The following is a 20,925-nucleotide window of genomic DNA, read 5'->3' on the forward strand; positions in this document are numbered from 1 at the left end:
AAATACCAACATAACTGAGAATCTACATTTGCTTAGATTTTTTTTTTCAATTTTATGAATTGAAAGCAAAGCAAAAAAGAGCAAATGATAGACTGGACATCTTTTCTTTCATTGTTCTTTTAACAAGTCCATGCTGTCTTAAGATGAGCCTTTTTATGTAGAAGGAAGAGACAAAGATGTGGGTCTGGCTGATTCTGTCTGCATTAGTGTGATCCAAATGGTCCTTCGGTCCCCAGCTGGGAAATCAGAGTCATTGCCAACTGTACTGATGCTCTCCTTCAATAAAAGCAATGGTAGTGCCTGGACACAGTCATGTACTGTTGCCAGGTAGTGAATGCATTTACCAGTGATGAAGTCCTCAAGCATCTAGAAGCTTTTGTTTATTTGTTTTGTTTTGTTTTTAACAAAAACTGGATGTGGTGGCACACAACTGTAACCCAGCTACTAGGGAGCCTGAGGCAGGAGGATGGCATGTTCTAGATCAGCCTGAGAAACATAGAGACCCCATCTCAAAATAAAACAATAAGAGCTGGGGATATAAGTCAGTGGTAGAGTACACCTGGATTTAACCTCCAGTAACACCACAACAACCAAAAACAAAACAAAACAAAACAAAGTTATTAACAAAATAAGGCAAAAGAGGCTCCGAGAGATGAAAGGACATGACATTAATGGTCAGTGGCAACAGATGAACTAGTTCTGCGTTTCTTGCAGATGCTCTTTTTCTAACAGTGAATTGTCTTCTAGAAGAGAATTAATAGTGAATCATTATGTCAGTTCATAAGGGAACTTCCAATTCTGTTTTCTTTAAATGAATGTAATCCTTGAACCATAAAACAAATTATCTCCTGGATGTATGTGAAAATGTTGCTTTTTAGTCATAATCCCAATGCTCTGATGTATACTTTCAGGATACAAAGATTTCCAAATTTACAAGGGTTTTACTCTAACCTTTGTCCAGAGAGCTTAAAAATAATGTTATAGGTTGACTTTCAAGTTTTCTAGTACTGGCAACAAATGGCCATTGTGGTTTTGCACCATAGCAAGATGGTGTCTTGATCCCACTTCCTTTGCTTACAGTATATTTGATGTGCACAGCAGTAAATTCCAGTGAAGAGTTCTTGATTTTCAAAATACACACTGAGCTCTTAAATCTGAACATTCATGGCCCAGAATATGCTCATAGATATAGAAAATCAGGACATGTGGATCTGGATCAGTTTCTTCATGTCTGACCTGACATTGCCAAGATGTCTGAGTGCAACTGTGGTCATTCTATGCACCTGCCCAGTGCTACTTGTGATACCTTAGTGTGAAAGGTGACTTGTTTTGAGTTTGTTGTTGAACAATTCCATTTTTCATGCCAGAGAGTCTTGTTAAATTAAAGAACAGATCTTTTTTAGCAAGGCCCTAAGCAACTTAGCAAGACACTGTCACAAAATAAAAAATAAAAAGGGTTGGGGATGTATCTTTGTGGTAAAGCACCTCTGGGTTCTATATCTCTGGTATCAAAAAGAGAAAATGAAAAAGAAAAAGAAAAAACCAGATCTTTACTGAATATACAGGTAGAGATCGTTTTCCTTAGGCTGAAAAATTATCTGATTGTGTCTGCCCAGAAGCAGGGAACTCACGTTTTAATTGAGTATCTTGATTTGGGTAAATGGGATGCTGGATTTGGAGTTCATTCTTCTGTTTGTTTGTCTTTGCTGTGTGCCTGAGGGCAAATTACTGAACCATTTCAGTTATGGCAGCTATGAACAGATAGAAAGGAAACCTACAGGTTCCTTACAAAAGAACAAAGGTATAGAAAAGATAATTTAGGTTATAAAGCAGATTTCCCCTCAAGTTTATTAAACTTCTCTGGATGAGACACACATTGACAACAGAGGAATGTTGTGAAGAGAAAAGTTGAAATCACTTAGCATCAGTTTTTTTTTTTAATTTATTTTTATTGTAAACAAATGGGATACATGTTGTTTCTGTTTGTACATGGAGTAACAGCATACCATTTGCGTAATCATACATTTATATAGGGTAATGATGTTTGATTCATTCTGTTATTTTTTCCTTCCCCCCATCCCTCCCATCCCTCTTTTCCCTCCACACAGTCCCTCCTTCCTCCATTCTTGCCCCCCCCCCATTATGTGTCATCATCCGCTTATCAGGGAGATCATTCGTCCTTTGGAGAATATCATGCTACGTGAGTTAAGCCAATCTCAAAAAAAACAATTTCATCCATTTGCCTGCAAATGCCATAATTTTATTATTCTTTATAGCTGAGTAATACTCCATTGTATATATATACCACAGTTTCTTCATCCATTCATCAATTGAAGGACATCTAGGTTGGTTCCACAATCTGACTTTTGTGAATTGAGCCGCTATGAACATTGATGTGGCTGTATCTCTGTAGCATGCTGATTTTAAGTCCTTTGGGTACAGGCTGAGGAGTGGGATAGGTGGGTCAAATGGTGGGTCCATTCCAAGTTAAGGAATCTCCACACTGCTTTCCAGAGTAGCTGCACTAATTTGCAGCCCCACCAGCAATGTATGAGTGTACCTTTTTCCCCACATCCTCACCAACACCTATTGTTGCTTGTATTCTTAATAATCTCCATTCTAATTGGGGTGAGATGGAATCTTAGTGTAGTTTTGATTTGCATTTCTCTTATTACTAAAGATGTTGAACATTTTTTCATATGTTTGTTGATTGCTTGTAGATCTTCTTCTGTGAAGCGTCTGTTCATATCCTTAGCCCATTTGTTGATTGAGTTATTTGTATTCTTCGGGTAGAGTTTTTTGAGTTCTTTATATATTCTGGAAATTAGTGCTCTATCTGAAGTATGAGTGGCAAAGATATTCTCCCACTCTGTAGGCTCTCTTTTCGCATTGCTGATAGTTTCCTTTGCTGAGAGAAAGCTATTTAGTTTGAATCTGTCCCAGTTATTGATTCTTGCTTTTATTTCTTGTGCTATGGGAGTCCTGTTAAGGAAGTCTAATCCTAAGCCAACAGTTGAAGATTTGGACCTACTTTTTCTTCTATAAGATGCTGGGTCTCTGGTCTGATTTCAAGGTTCTTGATCCATTATGAGTTGATTTTTGTGCAGGGTGAGAGATAGGGGTTTAGTTTCATTCTGTTGCATATGGATTTCCAGTTTTCCCAGCACCATTTGTTGAAGAGGCTATCTTTTCTCCATTGCATATTTTTGGCACCTTTGTCTAGTATTAGCATTAGTTTTTGGTTCTACAATCACTACTCTTCATTCTGATCTTGGTTTGAATGGAAGTCCTTTTGTTGAGGTCATGGGTGGGGCAGGAGGAGAATTAAGAATACTAATGGCATGTTTTATTATTTTTTTAAATAATGGATATATATGTGTTTTTTATTGAGTAATGAGTGGAGTGGGGGAAAGAGCAGGGTCCCCATCTCCATTGCACACTGGGCCCGGGTAGTGGATTCCCTATTTAACACCTACACATGTAGGTGCCACATTCACAAAATATGAACAGCTTCCACCCAGCTTAGAAGCTCAGAATTGTGTTGTGACTCTCATGAGCTAATCTACAAGGGGCTTTACAAACTGTTGGCATAGCTGTGCTATGTTGAGCTGTTCCAATAGTCACAGGAGAACACTGGATAAGAAGTCACAGCTTGGTAATTTATTGTTCATCTTTCTTAAATTTTACTAATCATCCAGATTTGGGGAAGAATGTTAATGTCTAATGTATTCAGTGCTGTATGAAACTAGTAATTTTATTACATAAAGAGGTGACTATACTTATTGTATTAATTATTCTTCCTTTCTGCAAAAGTTATAACAAATCAAAAGGGTACCTGACAGAGTTAGAAAAATTAGGCTTAAAATTCAGGAGAGAAAATTCCTAAGCTTCAATTACCTACTGTATGTAGATTATTGATGGCCACAAATGTAAGATCTGCTTTGCTACAAAATGGGACACACCTAGTCAACATCAGAGGATGCAAAGTGAAATGACAGGAAGTGAAAGTGATCTGGTGGATGTGTCTGTTTACAAATCCATCCTCTGGTTAACTGCTGATTCAGAGGGCAATGTGGCTTTTCCCTGCTCTCAGTTCTCACAGTTAGTCCTTACTGATGCTTTGCACCCACAGAGGGGCCAGCCCTTCCGGAGAGAAGAAACCTGTCATCTACTAAGCGTATTTATAAATCTTGTTTATGGGCTGGCTGGAACCTCCAAACGAGTGAATGAGGTCCTAATAAGTGGAGGGCTGGCTTTATTGCCCAGATAATTAAGACGAATGAGGAAATTTACTTGAGGGAAGATAAATTCCTATAAGCTTAAATAGAATCAGACTTGCTTGCCGTTTTCAAAATTCAACTTCATAAACACATTCTTATAGAATTCCCTTTTCTCTGCCTGGATAGATAATGAATAACTACTGTTTTTGTCCCCATCCCCACCACACCCCCTTGGGTTTCACTGTCATTTAAGAACTATGGATAACAATTAAAGAGAATGTCACTCTAAATAATGGCAACTTGGCTTTACTATCTTGCTTATTTAGTCTACAGCTATTATTGTGGACTATTTTTCTGCTTTCAATTTTTATTTCCAGTACGAGGAAACTCAAGCACACACACAGATTGCTACATAATTTAGCTGCTACTGTAGCAGTTCAATATTTCACCTTTGCCAATATTTGTGCTTGTTTGAGCATAATGTTTTAGGCTGGGATCCTGAATTATGGATGAGCAGTCAGACTGCAATGCGGAGTTTCATTTGCCCTTAAGAATAATAAGTGTTTCTGTAACTTTAATCAATTTCTATATAAACTTAAAAGCAAATATAAGAAAATAGTGTAGTAGGGGCATATTAAATTTTTAAATGCACATAATTAGTCTATTTTTTGCTTTTAAGTGCTAACTAAAGAGATCCATTTAACAAATGGTTTATAGAGTCATTTTAAGGTCACGTCCAAGAAAATAAATGTCTCAAGTCTTCAGATTATAGTTTTTACATGAAAGTAACAATATTGTAAAGAACTTTGTAACTTTTCATAGTACTTATGCTTAACATTTACTTGAAACATTGGTTGACTGACTTTACCAACTACTTTTTTCATTTGAATGTGTTAAACTTTATGGATTTTCAGGTTAACGCATCAGTGTTGAGTATTGTATCGTGGGGTGACGTTGACACTATCTTATAGACAGAGTAGAAAATGCCAAAAAGATGCAAATGTACCTGCTAAAATGTCACATAGAGGCAGGGTTTAGGCTTAGGTAAATTATGGTATTTGCCAGTAAATAGATGGAACTGGAGAATATCATGCCCAGTAAAATAAGTCAATCCCCAAGAACCAAAGGCCAAATGTTTTCTCTGATATGTGGATGCTAATTCACACTTAGTTGAGGGTGGGCTAGGGAAGAATAGAGGTACTTTGAATTAGGCAGAAGGGAGTAAAGAGAGGGGAGGGGATACAGGGGTAGGAAAAATAGTAGAACAAATCAGACATTATTACCCTATGTGCATATATGACTACATGACTGGTGTAACTCTACATCATGTACAACCAGAAGAATGAGAAGTTATATTCCATTCTATTGTCATGTATAAATAATTAGAACAAATTTTAAAAGTAGAAACAAATGTCACATAGAATGAGTTAATAAAAAAGATTATTCTGTACAAAGTCAGATTTTGATCTTTGACTTTTTTGACTAGATTTAGAATGAAACCAAAGAGAAAAGCATTTGACCCTTGGAGATTTATCTATCAAATTTGCTAGCTGTTCAGTACAAAATCATCGCATAAAACCAAAAAGGAGCATCAAAGCCCATTAATTGAACTTAGGTAAAACTCTCCTTTGGGTTTCATCTCTTTCTCTTCCTACAGGAATGTTGTGTGATGCTATCTCAAATCGAAGTTGACACAAAACCAGAATCATTTCTTTGTATTTTGGAACATCATAGTTACATAAATATTTGATGAATAAATTAATAAGTAATGATTCCTAAACTAATGAACCAAAGATAAGGTTAGTCATGGAATCTAAAAACAAGGGAACAAACCATTTAAATAGTATTTCTTTGCTCTCTTTTAAAAAAATTACCTAAATTTTGTGTATTGGGGCTTTTAATATAAAATCACTCTTAAGAACACACATCCTGTCTGAATGAGTGATGATATGGACTTCTCAGATGTGTGTACTGTTTTTATGACTAAATGCTTTAAACAAGTTTTCCTTCTCAAGAATATAGTTCCATGTTTATATTGCTTTTTATATGCATTAAAATGCTTGCATTTCTACACTGCTCAGTCCTGCAAGCCTTTCTGTTTGTAGAGCTATTTAATTCATTGTGTTGTGTGAAGAAAATGTCTTGCACATTCAGGGTCTTCAACAACCTTTAGAATATTACCTATCAAATGGAAAAAACTGCTGAATCAAAAATAGCAGAGGCTCACAAGTAATATTATGTCGACTAGTCAAATGTAAATCAAAGTTGGTCCAAAAATCATACATGTGTGAATATGGGTCGTGTGGATACTCTATATTGCACTTGATGTAGAGTGTGGCAGCTGATATACAGAGTCTAATGCCCATGCAGGAAATGGTAAAGCATCCCCACACATCATAGTGCCTCTATGTTAATTTTTTTAATGTACTACTTTATTCTTGTCACTTGTGACATTAAACATATGTAACAAGATTATTGCCTTGACCTCCCAATTAAAGTCTCAATTAACTTCTTGGCTTACTTATTCTAACACCTAACATTTAAGCTCCCCTACAGATCTCACATTTCAGCCAAATGACACTACTTGCCATACTCTGAGGATGCTCTGTCTGTCTCCTTCTGGGCCACCTTCATCAATGAGCTAAATTTAATGCTCCTAAAACTGAACTTTAGACTCGATGAATCTTCAATGACCAACTTAAATGCAGTCTCCTCAGTGAAGACTTTGTCACTAACGCGATGACAACTTTCCCTCCTCCCTCTTGACTCCTCTGGTACCTTTTAGCCCTCTCACCAGTTACCTGGTATGGCTTCACATTATGTCTCATGTATGTGTCTGACCCACACACCCAGAGTGCAAAACCTTGAGAGCAGAAAGTGGGTCAAATTCACGCGAGTGCCCTCCACAGGAGCAGGCACAGAGCATTTCATAATGTGGATGGTTCACAAGTATTGTGGAGTAATATCATAAAATATCATGCTGACTTTAATAGTCAAGAGACAACTGTGGTTTGGACTAGGTGTTAAACAGGGAGAGAGGTGGTAACACCCTGGATATATTTTGAAATTATGGCTAAAATAATTCACAGATGCATAAGAGGTAGCACACGAGAGATAGGAATAAAAGTTGGCCCTCTCAGTTTTTACTTTGAAAGAAGGAAAGAGGGAGGAAAATTTGATGAGGAAAACAATTTAAGAACTTATTTTAGACATGTAGACAAGCCAGAAAGGAAGTGAGGAGATCCAACCACAGAGATGGAAGAAGACTACTGGAGGAACCCCGCTTCGCTCACTCATTTTAGATGTCTGGAGACATCTCAGAAAGGAGTTAGTATGTACAGCTGCAGGGATGGCGAGGACAGCTGGAGAAAGAAGACCTTTGGAAGCCCCCAACACAGAGACAGTTTTGGAAGCTGTGGGGCCAGTTGATATCACCCAGGGAGCAAGGACAGATGGAAAAGAGGTTGAGTTAGAGAAGCCAATGTTTCAGTGGATGGTGAATGACAGGCTTCCACTATGGGACAGACTCTCCATCCAGTGTGGGAGGAAGGAAGAGGAAAGATGGCAGGCCCAGAGGGCAAGGGGAGAATGAGTCCCAAGGGGAGCAACTGACCATATTTGGTGTTGTAATGTTTACGTGTGCCTGTTCGTAGATGTTTAGTATATAAAATATTGTGTGTATTTGATATGCAAATACTAGGTCAGAATAGGTGCAAATGCATGTGCCTGTAGTTTCCAATCGTTTTCAGAAGACGGAAGAGCAGACTTGTGTGAGACCTGTAAGGAATAGCAAGGTTCTCAGGAGTTAATTAGATAAGAGTCAGTCCTTAAAAGATTATTAAATATAATTCTACTCTACTTCATGTGGAGATCGAGCAGAAATGAGACCCAAGGGTGAAATGGCTCTTAGGCCCTGCACTGTCTTCCACCCTCGTGGAGTTGGGACCCTGCTATGAACCAAGGACAGTTTTCATGGGATGGTGCTCCTCTTGATGCCCTTGTGGGCACCTGGGTGTCTGTCACATCCCTCCTGACTTCCTTCCTGGTGCACCTCCTCCCTCATACATCCACCTGCACCCTGTGACATTATTTTCTAGATTCTTTCCATTTGAAACTAGTATCAGTCCTGCTCCTGTTTTGGAGACTGTCATTGTGGAGTCGGTGGGAGCTGTTTTCTTGGCATTGGTTGTTGTTCCGTTAGCTCGCTATGGCATGGTTTCACTAAGAGAAAGGAGAACGTGGGGCATCACATGTTTGGATTGTCTGAAACGTTGTTAGGACACTAGAATTTCCTTTCCTTCAAGACTGGGTGGTAATCTCCCCAACAGTGCTTTAAGCAAAATGGTAGAAGTATTTACTTTTGGGCCAGCTCTGAATCACCTTGCTAGTAGCTATTCAACCCTGCCTGTGTTGGATCTGACCTGGGACCTTGGGTTGGCTCCTGATAAAGACCATACATGCACCCATGAATGCTAGAGTCCCCTTAAAGCATATTTTAAGGTAATAAACACCCATAAACAAAAAATTATTAGATCCCAAATTTTATGTGAGAAATTCCTCATCTATCTTCAAAGGCTAAACAAAACCAATTCATATCTCAGCCTATTATTTTTCTCTTTTATTTTCATTCCAAATTGGGTAATTGAGGACATTTCTATTGTATTTTCTTTCAGATTGGGGCAAATGAGGATATCACTCATTCTTTTTCTGTATGTACAACTAAATAAATATTTCCTGATCTTTGAATGACAGTCTATAGTTTAAGCAATTATTTAGGTTAGGTGTTCAGTGAACCATGCATGCATTTATTTTAAAGAGTTTCAAAGTTACTTTATAAGAATAGATGCAGTTATCCCACTCCTCGGTTTTTACCCAAAGGACTTGAAATTAGCATACCACAGTGATGCAGCCACATCAATGTTCATAGCAGCTCAACTCACAATAGCTAGATTGTGGAACCAGGCTAGATGCCCTTCGACAGATGAATGGATAAAGAAACTGTGATACATACACACATAAAGAATAATAATATTATGGCATTTGCGGCAAATGGATGGAATTGGAGAATATCATGCTAAGTGAAATAAGCCAATCCCAAAAAACCAAAGGCCGAATGTTTTCCCTGATAAGTGGATGAATATATAATGGGGACCGGGGGGTGGGTGGTCCCCCCCAGAGAAGAATGGAGGAACTTTAGATCATGTAGAGGGAAATGAGGGGTGGTATGAAAAATGGTGGAATGAGACAGACATCATTACCCTATGTACATACATTCTTACAGGAATGGTGTGAATCTATATCGTGCACAACGTAGAAGCGAAAGGATGTACCCCATTTGTGTACAATGAATCAAAATACAGCCTGTAAAAATAAAATAATTTTAAAAAGAATATATGCAGTGTTACAGTATGCTAATGATAGTCAAGTGGCACTTTGTTTCTTCTCAAGTAAATGAATGGAAACATCTGAAAGAAGTTGGTGACTATCCCAAACAGATTCAGCATTGAATGATCCATGTATGATTTTGAATTCTTTGGCTGTAGTGAAGTTTAAGTATTTTTGAAAATGGTTTCTATGGTAACCTATGCTCTTTTTTTTCCCCATTGTTCTCAATGACCTCTTGATTAAAAAACAAACAATTCCTTCCTCTACTGATATTAATCTTCGATGTTTACTAAACACTGGTCTCCGCCCATGTTCAAAAGATCATTTACCTTGAATTATACAATTGCCCTTTGTTTGTGTGTCTCCTCAGATGTGTCACCAATGTTGTTCCCCTGACATTTAAATCCATTTTACTGCTTTTTTGATTATTATGTTGACTGGTTCACTAACTTGGGAAGATTGCTGAGATTCCCAGGGTTCATCCTGTTTCGGTGGTCGTTATTATCCATGGTCATACTTTCTATATGTCGTTAGGTGTTGTGAACTACAGTGTCTATTTTGCCACGAATTATACTAATTGCATCCTCATAGTCTACATTTTCAGCTCCTAAACTTTTCTGAAAGTTCTCATAGATTCATCTCAATCGATTCAATTTTTGTTGAGATGAGCATTCATAGTCAAGAGAATGTGGAATTCTGAGAGTTTATCCCCAAACCTGGATGGGTTGCACCCTTAATAATGTAGCAACAGATCTTTCCAAACACACCTTCATCTTGTCCCCTTCCCTGATCCTCTGTGTCTCATGGTAACCTTCAAGATGAACTCATTGTGGCAGAAAGAATCTTCACTATGGGACTCCTACCAATCTTCCTATCTTCATTCTATTAACGCTCCACAGACTGTGATGTTTTGGTCTCTCTGAACCACTTCCAACTCCCCTCAAGCTAATCTGTGATCTCACTTGGTCTTGTCACATTCTTTCTGTCTCCTCTAGTTCCTCCCTCCCCCCTCTTGCTTTCCTCAAGCCTCAAGGCCCCGCTCAACCTTGCCTCCTCTGTGCAGCCTTCCCCATACACCAGCCAGTGAGAAAGATTCCCTCATTTATGGCCTACTTTGAGCAATCTGTCTGTTAAGGCATACTCAGTCTGTAAGGGTTCCTTTTCTTATCTGTGTCGCATTGGAACATTAGAACCTCAAGGGCAGAAGCCGTAGCTCATTCAACTTTGCATATTCATTACTGAGCACACATCTGACCTTTAGCAAGTGCCTAGTCCATTCAGCTGGCTGTACATTCACACCGTTAACAAATATTTACGGCGATGACTGCTCCAGTCTTCTGGGTACAGCTGTGACAATGATTCAGAGAGGTCCTGTCTTTGCAGAACTATAGTCTCCTGGATGCAAAGATAATGAACAAAGAATTTTTAAATTGAGTGATAGATATGATGGATAAGTATAGATTTGATTTACAAGTGAATGAATAACACAACTTTGCACAAAACAGATAGATAATTAAGCAAATTGATAAGGGTAGCAAACTACTCAATTGCTTTCATGTGTTTTTTTTCACTCCACATGAGCTGCAAACATCTTACTCTTAAAAGCATGTGTCCCTAGTTTTATACGAGGGAGTGTGGTTGTTCAGATTGGAAGGGGATTTAGGGCTCATTGATTTGATGTTCTCGTTCTGCCATGAAATGAGAGCATTCTAGAGCAGTGAAGTGATGAACGGAGGTCTGACGGAGAGAGGGATGGATCCCAGTCTCAGAGCACTGAGGGACAACTCAACATTCCTGTGTCACCCTACTCCTCCCAGGTGTCCTGGGCGTGGCTGTTCATGATCGCTGGGTCATTATGCAGAGGGGGCAAGGTCAGCTACAAAATTCTCAGGGTCAGCACAACATGAAAATGTGGGAATCACTTGTTCAGTGGGTAAGACTAACTTCATATATAAAAGAACAAGAACCCGTGCTGGGGGGCGCACCACACCTGTGAGGCCAGCTCTCAAGGAAATCACTCTGGGAGACTTAGGATCCTGAGACTTTACGCTGTCGTAAAAGAGGTGAAAAAGAACCAAAAGGGAGACGGAGCAATACATGGAGAGAGTCCTGAACTGTTTCGAAATCATACCTGAAACTGGTCCTGCAGGACAGTGGAGTGAGAAGACTCATGGCTGTCACAAAATGTGCTTGCCAGAGCTCACGGCTCCTCTGTGGACACGATCAGCCGATCTCTCCACAAGTTGGATGCTCTGCTGGCCTATCACTTATAACCTTATCTCTCTAGATTCAAATGAACTTACCATCAAAAGGAATTTGTGGTCACTTAGTGAACTGAAACTTGCCCATACATTTCTGCAAAAGGAAAGCTCATTATGAAAATCAATACTCTTAATATCCTGTTTGCACCCAAAACATTTAGTCATCCTGAATAATCAAGATGAGAGACTAGCAATTATTTTTCTTATTTCTGGACATATTCATATTAATTATATTCCTTTAATTTCTCTATCCTGATAATTAGTAGCATGTAGTCAAGTTGTAATTCAAGTTGTAAGAAATATGATGTGTGGCATACAAAAAAATGTGTAGAAAACTTCCATCTCTTGACTTCATCTTATTCAGTGAAGTTGTGAAAAATCCCAGGGAGTGCCTGGTTCTTACATTTGCAAGTCAAAGGCGTGAAGACAGTTCCTTGAGTAAGCATTGCCAAATTCATGGCTCTCCTACACCAGGAAGCAGATATTCTGAGGTCATTTTGCATCCTAATGTTGTGATACCTCTTCTGTTACATTGTCACTAATACCTATGCATCATTGGTGAATCCAGTAATAAATTCAAATGAAGCATATGTAAACCCGACTGGAAATGTGGGTGTCCAAATTTCATTTTAATATCTATTTCATTTTACAAGTTTGAAAAATACCTGTGTCTCATCTGTGTGATATAATGCTTCCTTTTTTAAAGTAATAATTGCTATCTCTGTGATAATAATCAAGAAAAGAAGGAGTGTCATTTCTGATGTATTTTGAAGCTTTGTATATTTTCTTTTCTTGTTACTTTGTACTTTAAAAACGAGTAGTTTCATGACAACATTGGAGGGACCTTACTGATCATGGTGTGATGTTCTTAATTTTTTTCAGATGAAAAAACAATTTTAGAGTGGTGTAGTGATAAACCTAGGTCACTACTAGACATTTGAGGGACTCTGGTGTCTGAGGAAACTTGGGGATAACTTGATAGTCATACATTTGTGCATATTTCTTAGTGTCTTGGATATACCTTTATGGGTTTATTGTAACAACAACAATTACATAAAACTTAATTAAGTATTTATAAGTATTTGAAGCCAGTTCCAGTGCCGTGTGCCTGTAGCCCAAGCTACTTGAAAGGAAGATCAGCTGAGCCCAGAAGTTTGAGACCAGCCAGGGCAACACAGTGAGATCCTTCTCAAAAGAAAATATATATAAATTATAAATATTTGGAAGATGTGTAATTATATTAGAAATTCAATTTTGACAATTTAACATTACCTATAAAAGAGATCTGTGATTTTTAAAATTGCCTTGGTGACACTTAATTGTTGAAATATGTTCTGAAAGACACGGAATCTCATCATTTTAGATGGAAAAATCTTAAAAGATCAGCTTGATGAGAAAAGATGAGTAATTCAGATTCCTAAAGATTAAATAACAAGTGCAAAGTCACGCACTTAGTTAAAGCAAAATAGGAGTTGAACCTAGATTGTTTGTCTACAGAGTTAGGAAATTGTAAGGAATTTTTCTGTCATGATAAAATCATATGCTTTTTAAAGAAATGTTGCCTTTTTAGCTTTTGAATATTGTTGATATTATTTTCATATCTATTTTCCCACCAAAACCATTTAGGTCTTACTAAATAATCTTAATGAGAAACTAGCTATTACATTTCTTATTTCTGGATATATTCATACTAATTATATAGTTGAAAAGCAAGACTGACATTCAGTGTATGCTTGTAATATAAACTTTGTATTTGCCTGTTGCATTAGTGAGCTTCCCATTACTGTGATAAAATACTGGAGGTATTAATTTACAAAGAGAAAAATTTTGACTCATGGCTCTGCAACTTCCAGTCTAGGATCGAGTGACTCTATTTCTTTGGACCTGTGGGGAGGGCAGCACATCAGGATGAGAGTGAGTGACGGCAAACTATTCACCTCAAGACCAAAAAGCCAAGAGAAAGAGGACAGGTCAGGTCCACTTTGAGGGCATGCACCCAGTGATCTAAGAACTTCTCCCAAGGCCCACCTCCTAAAGGTCCACAGCACCTCCCAGTACCTCCACCCCCGGGGACCCAGGCTTTAATACATGGGCCTTTTGAGGGCATTCCATGTCCAGACCACAGTGCCTGTTCTTGTACCATTGGAGTCATGGAGAACATAGTTTGCATCTGTTTCAACTTTGCAAAATATAGTGAAGTTCCCTAAACATTTGTTGGATGAGTTTGGATTAGTAAACTCACCGTCTCTACAGTGTGTCTTTGAAGAGAACAAAAGGAAGAGGTAGAGATACAGAGGGACAGTGAGAGGGGGAGAGGAAATCTTTAGCTCATCACATCAGCTTTTAGCTGTTGCTTCATTAGGACTGTTAAAAATGAGATATTTCTCTTTAGTTCCTATTTAGTCCTTATTTGTCAGTTGAACTAGTAAACACTGGCTGTTAGTCTATAGATTAAATTATAAGAACTTTTTTTCTTTTGAAAGCTTTGCTCTCTGATTGATTCATTTCTTTGCACCTGTGCGATCTTTGTTCATAAAATGCAGTCGAGAGTGCAGTTCTGCAGATTTCCCTTTCCTGTCACACGTAAAGTGAGCATCTCCTGTGTCCCAGGACAGTCACACCTAAGGGACCTCGCTCTGAAGCTCATGGTGGTGGGTCCTGGCTCTTGAGGAAGGTTGAAGTTGCAAAAGTTGTAACCATCATTTTGCTCTTGAAAAATTCTTCTGCAAGTTGCTATGGACAGGGTCAGAGGACCTTTTTAAGTTGATTAGGTTCCTCCCAGGCTAGTGAGGAAGCCCCCAAAGAACAGCTTCTGTCTGATGCTGTTCTTATTCTCCAGCCTGGGTGCTGGCCCTCTCTCACTATGATTCTCCCGCTAGGTTTTAGGAACTAGGCCACATCTGACAGAACTGCCAATGAGCTCCCCGTCTTGCCACACTCCAGATGGCCCCGGGGTTGTAGATGACAAACTGGCTGCTCCTCTGCCAAACCTCAGACTGCGCCGTGGAAGACGGAGCTGCTCATTTCCTTGCCCACAGCATGTCCGTGGTGTGTTTATAACACAGGTTTGCAATGCCACCCTACTCTCCATTCTGCTGGGGAGAGCTGGCTTTAGTTCATGCCTCAGACATTAGGAGTTACAGTGGGTCAGTGTTGCTTTTCTGAACTCAATGCTTTATCTTGGCTCTGGGAAGGCGTGGACTACTTGAATGGCACACTCTACTCTTTCTCTTTAGAACCAAGTATTACTCTAAGGAGTGTATTTAGCTTCAAGAAGAAGAAAAAAATTCTTTTAAAATTAATAAAGGCCCCAAATGTAAATCAAAACTATGAAAATGGCTTTAAAGATATGCACTTAGAAAAGGCAAATTGTTTCTATGCTAAGCACTATGAAAAGAGAGCTTCTGCTCAGAAAGCTCTGTGTGGAGTTTCAGTCTGGAGCTAGTCTTAATTGGCTCAGTTGTTGATACCTCAAAACTGGAGTTTTATAATGGAAATGTTGAATTAGCCTCCAGTATGGACTGAAGGGCTGTAATGTGTTTCCTCTGGGCAAAGTCACTTTATCAGCTGCACATGAATGTGAGCCTTTACATGTTCAATAAGCTTAACTATTTCTTGTTATGCATAACATTAGCCTCTACATTTCAAGGACAACTAGAACTTTGAAGGACCAAGTACCTGTTCTTTCTGATTTAAGAGGAGAAATTGAGCCCATTTTTAAATTTCTTCATTGCTGGGTAGCTAATTAATAATGTGACTTAGGAAATGTAATGCCTTCACTTCTCCAAGGGAGAAATAAGTCAAAATGGAAAACTAGTAAAATTTCTCTATGTTCAGCAAAAATATTCTTCATAAGCCCTAGTGATTTTAGTAACCTATCAGTGATGTAACCACAAAAAATATTAGACAGATTTTTATAAAACATTTTTAGTCTGAAAATACCTTAATTGCCACAGGTTATATTATAATGCAAGGTTCTTAAAACTCAACCAATATAGAAAGTATGAAGAAGAAATTGCTAATACTTCCCAATAAGAGTACATAGATAGAAATATATTAGATAGACAGAAAGATGTAAGTATATTGGTGGATAGTCTTTCAGGTATATTTCAATGTATAAGCATAAAAATAAATTTACACAATAAATACTGCTTTACAGTATGTAGGATAGTTGTACAAAACACTGTATTATGAACATCTTCATATACCAATAAATACACCTTTTTATCATCTTTGAATGTTTGAATAATATTCCATTTTATATATGTGCCATTTGATTTAACTTTTTCTGTATTGTGTTTAGCTTTCACTGTTATAGAAAGGATGTAAATATATTAATACCTTCTAAAATTAGTTTCTAGCCAGGCACAGTGGTGCATACTGTAATCTCAGAGACTCAGAAGGCAGAGCCTTCACAAATTAGGGAGACTTTCAGCAAATTAGCAAGACTCTGTCCTAAAACAAAAGATAAAAAGAACTAGGGGTGTAGCTCAGTGGCAAAGTGCCCCTGGGTTCAATGCCCAGTACCAAAACAACAACAACAAAAAAAAAAAAAAAAGAAAAAAAAAAACCCAAAAAAAAAAAAAAAGAAAAAAAAAAACCCAAAAAACCTAGTTTCTAATCATTTTAATTAACTTTTTTCCAAGATTACAAAAGTCTAATGAATATATTAGCAATTTAAAAGTTGAAAGTAAGCTGGGATAGATTTTCTTTAGTATGGAATATTTTCAGATGAACTTCCCAGCCCTTTTCTTCAGAGAGAGTACAACTACCTGACCTAGAAGCAGAGTTATTCTCCTGGCAGCCACATCCAACTTGACTGGAAAGTTCTGAGAGGAAACTTGTCAGGATCTGATGCGGTTTCCTTTGATCACACTGATCCCCACGTGGCTGAGGGTGGACAGTCAGTTATGTTTCAGTTAAAAATGGCACAAATACATTTCTACAAAATAACAACTGTCTGTGATAGGTTAAAACTGAATTTAGTTGTTATGATACAAAATACAGCATTGAAATCAACCATGCAGGCCAAAAAGGCCTAAGAAGGGAAGCCAAGATGTCTCCCCAACTCCAGTGCACCATATAGCGAATCAGGTATTGGAGCTTGAATTTCCTGCTCCTTGAATCACCCAGACAACCACCTTGGCTGCATCCCTTAGGGCTGTGAATGGAAATGAGAGGTAGTGAGAGGTCTTGGAATCAGTGGGCACCAAGATGCACGAGTCCCACCTCGAATTCCTGGCAAATGGTACTTCCCCTCAGTCTGCTTATTTGAGCTGAAATACACTGATCCTCTGCTGGGTTGGCCGAGTGCTACCTGTCCTTCTTGGGCAGGCTCACGTTTACTTTTTTCCCTTTTCCCCCTCATTTCCCAGGTGCAGCTAGCTTGACTTCCCCTGGAGCTGCTGCAGAGGGGGCGCCTGCCATCAGGCTACCCTGAGGGTAGGACCTGCCTCTGCTGCTGCCCTCCAAAGGGGCACACACCCCTAGCACTTTCAAAGTCACTGCTCTCTCTTTTGCTTTTTCTTTTTTCTCCAGTGCTAGGATAGAACCTTTGTGCATCCTCAGGCATCCTAGGCAAATGCTGTACTGCTGAGCTACATCCCAACCCTCTCTCCCTTTTTTCCTTTCTTTCTCCTTCTTTCTATCAGTAGTAGCTACCTGAAACTCAAGGTCTCAGCAAAACGAGGAAACCATTGTGTGCCAAGTTTCAGAGCATGACAAATCCTTATTTATACCTCCTAATTCCAGAGAGGATGGAAAATAACAAAAATACCTACAACCAGATGCATTTTGTTTTTAAATAAGGAAGTACTAATTAACACTGTTTCGTTCTTAGTGCAGACTGCCTGTGTTAGTTAGCTAGGACTGACAGAACAAAACACCACAAACAGGTGGTTCAAACAACAGAAATATATTGTTTCATGGTTCTGGAGGCTAACCGTCTGAAACCAAGGTATCCCTTAGGTTGGGAGGGAGGGACCTGTTGATGCCCCTCCCTGGCTTGTACGTGGCTGGATTTTCCTGTGTTCTTCACATTGTAGTCCCTCTCTGGGTATCTCTGTGTTCAGATTTCTTCTTTTAACAAGGACACCAGCCATGTTGGACTAGGGTCCATCCTAACGAGCTGCCTTAACTTCATTACCTCTGTGAAGACCCTATCGCCAACTAAGTTTGTATTCTGTGGTTCAGGGGTTAGGATTTTAGCATGTGAATTGAGAGTTGGGGGAACTTGGATGGGGGAAAAAAAAAAAAAAAAAAAAGTGGAGAAGATTCCTGGAGCAGCATGTCTGCAAAGAGATGAGCACCAGCCTTTAAAATAAATCTAAGGAGCACAAGCACCCAGTCCACATGAGTGGCCTTCAATGAGCAAGAAAACCCAGGACAAAGAGCGTCTGAAGTGCAGGGCGGCCAGGTGAGCCCTTTACAAAGGTGACTTTACAAAGCTCTTTCCCCAGAGCCTAGGGATCAGTATGGAGTCAGTAGGGAATGGAACCTCTGGCTCCTGTTTAAGGTTCTCATCTGACCTCTGCTGTGATCTCACCAATGAACCAGTCCTCTCCAAGTGACCTACCAAGTGCGTCTCAACTGCGGCCCCAGTTAGATTCCCACTGGAACAGTGATCAGCCTAGTGAGTCAAAAAGCATCTCAGGTGATAGTCTGCTGTCTTTTCTGTGAATGTCCAAGGGCTGCTTCTCCTTGTAGCTTTTTTCTCTGCAGCTATTCAGCAGAGCCATCTCCTGAGTGGTTGTTCAATGTCAACCTCAGCCTTTGTCCCCTCTTCCTCAGTTTACCTAAAATGTCTTAGCCCAGGATGAAGGAGAAATTCCCAGATAGGTGATCCTCAATTTCTTCAATTTAAGTTAAGCCCATGCCTATGTTCTTGACATTTGTCACCATCATCCATAAATTCTGTCCCCCAGTGATCAGGGAATGCTTGCCTTCTGCCTATTTTGAGGTACCTGAGTCCCTGTTGAACTTCTGCCAGTGTTCTTGCTGTTGATATGAACGGCTGCCTTGGGGAACGTCTTTAGCATACACCCAGTTCTCCCTTCATGAACAAGGCTTCCTCCTTAGACAACCTCAGAACAATATCAGCCTCACACCTGGGTTCTCTTTATTGTCTTTTTAGGTTTGGAAAGTGATCTTCTCAAATGATCTGATTTTAAGCTTGCCACTTTAAGACACTGCAAACACATGGAAGAATCAGAACATGGTTTCTGCAAAGAAAAGATGAAAACTCTTTGTTCATACTCTCACTGGACGTTTACTTGTTTATTGAAATATTTTTACTGTGGCTGCGTGAAAGCTTTTAATTTCACGGTGCATAAATTCATTTCCTGACTTGCTAAGAACTTTTCAGATTCTATCTTTTTTTTTTTTCTGTTCATATAAAAAGTCATTTAGAGGACATCTTTCCTCCAGAGATTCTCAATGCCCTCCCATCTCTTCATTTATTTGAATATCAAGGAGAATGTAAACTACTCAAGAAAAAAAAGAAAAGAACCTGAACACAGAGGTTGGAGCTAGAAGATTGTCATTACTTAGAAGCAGCATACAGGGGCAGATTTTTAGCAGATTCATTTCTTTCTGTTATAAACATTTCTACTGTCAGAATGAAAGGTTAACATAGTTTCTACCCAGTCATGACCAGTTTTAAAATTCTGCATTTAACTCTCCAAGTATGATAAAGGAAAAACATGTGCAAAAATTTGTTTGCTTTTTTTAAAAAATAGGAAATCTTTTTTAAGTAATTGTTACCATTTGTTAGCCATTTAAACAAAAATTCTTGTTATATGGTACATTTTAGATTCTGTGTCTAGAACAAAGTTAGCAAAGGGGAGCTTTGTCTGGACTCTCAGTTCCTTCTCACCTGGTGGTGGCACCTGTTCTTTGTAGCTACTGCCATCTGTTCTCCTGTTCTGTCACCTCTTCTAAGGTTTTGCCACCTCGGAATTATCCTCTGGTTGTTAAACTGTTCATCTTTGTTACTCAGTATGAAGGGTTAGGGCTTGTCATCTGCTACAACACGTGATAAAAGTGGTCAGTCCTCACTAACATTACTGGGTTCTATTGGTTTTTGCTAGTTCTATGAGAGAGACATTTCAAATAAATTACTGCGTCTCTTCAAGCCCCATACTTTTTCTTTTTTGCTCAACCTATATGTTATTCTTTATCTTCAAGCAGTTCAGTGATCTTATGTTCTACTTTTCACCTACCAGCTAGTCCATGTATTTAGTACTAATATGTTGGCTTGTAGCACTTTATCCAAACCCTGCTGCTACAGGACAGGTACACATGTCCTATATAGGTTCAAAACACCATTGCAGTTGGGGATATAGCTCAGTTGGTAGAGTGGGTCCAGTCCCTATTACCACAAAAACAAACAAACAAACAAACAAAAAAACATTGCATGTGTAGGATAAATAGACAACAGAAGACATGGTGCTGTAAACAAAATAGAACCCTGGAATACACTAACTCAAATGTACCTGGACAATGGATTTTAAATCTTACCATCAAAAGACAGTATATATATATATATATATATATATATATATATGTGTGTGTGTGTGTGTGTGTGTGTGTGTGTGTGTGTGTGTGTGTATATATATACACACAAACATACACACACTTGTATCTACATGAATATACAAAATACATGTATATATAATGTATATATATTATATGTGTATATAATGTATATATATGTGTGTGTATTTATATATATAAAATGGATCAGTTTTACCATCAGTAGTTTGGAGATCCTTACCAAAGGAATTGATCAAGCATCATGCACCTTTCTGTAGTCTATCTTTATCTGAAAAATCTAGAGAAAAACACTGATGTACCCAGCTGTGGAAGATCCAGAATGTCCACAACACTAATTCCAAGAATTATCATTGTTCTTTTGTTACTATTCCTTTGGGACCTAAAGACATTTTTAGTTCTTTGATCTGATAATGTCACCAATGTAGGATTGCTTGGCATGTCAAGGGAGGGAAATGGGAGGAGTTCTAGAAAGCCCTGTGGGTGGGTGATAACCTAATGCCATCAGA

The 20,925-nt window shown here is 38.7% G+C and overlaps 1 protein-coding gene across 2 annotated transcripts in view; it reads left to right on the forward strand.

Annotated features, from left to right (window-relative positions):
* The window catches only part of SYNE1 (spectrin repeat containing nuclear envelope protein 1), a gene marked incomplete at its 5' end in the record, with an annotated part of 439,816 nt that overhangs the window by 8,741 nt on the left and 410,150 nt on the right, over positions 1-20,925 (forward strand). The gene's annotated exons all lie outside the window — the stretch shown is intronic.

The sequence above is a fragment of the Sciurus vulgaris genome (genome assembly GCF_902686455.1).
Source record: "Sciurus vulgaris genome assembly, chromosome: 7".
Taxonomy (NCBI): domain Eukaryota; kingdom Metazoa; phylum Chordata; class Mammalia; order Rodentia; family Sciuridae; genus Sciurus; species Sciurus vulgaris.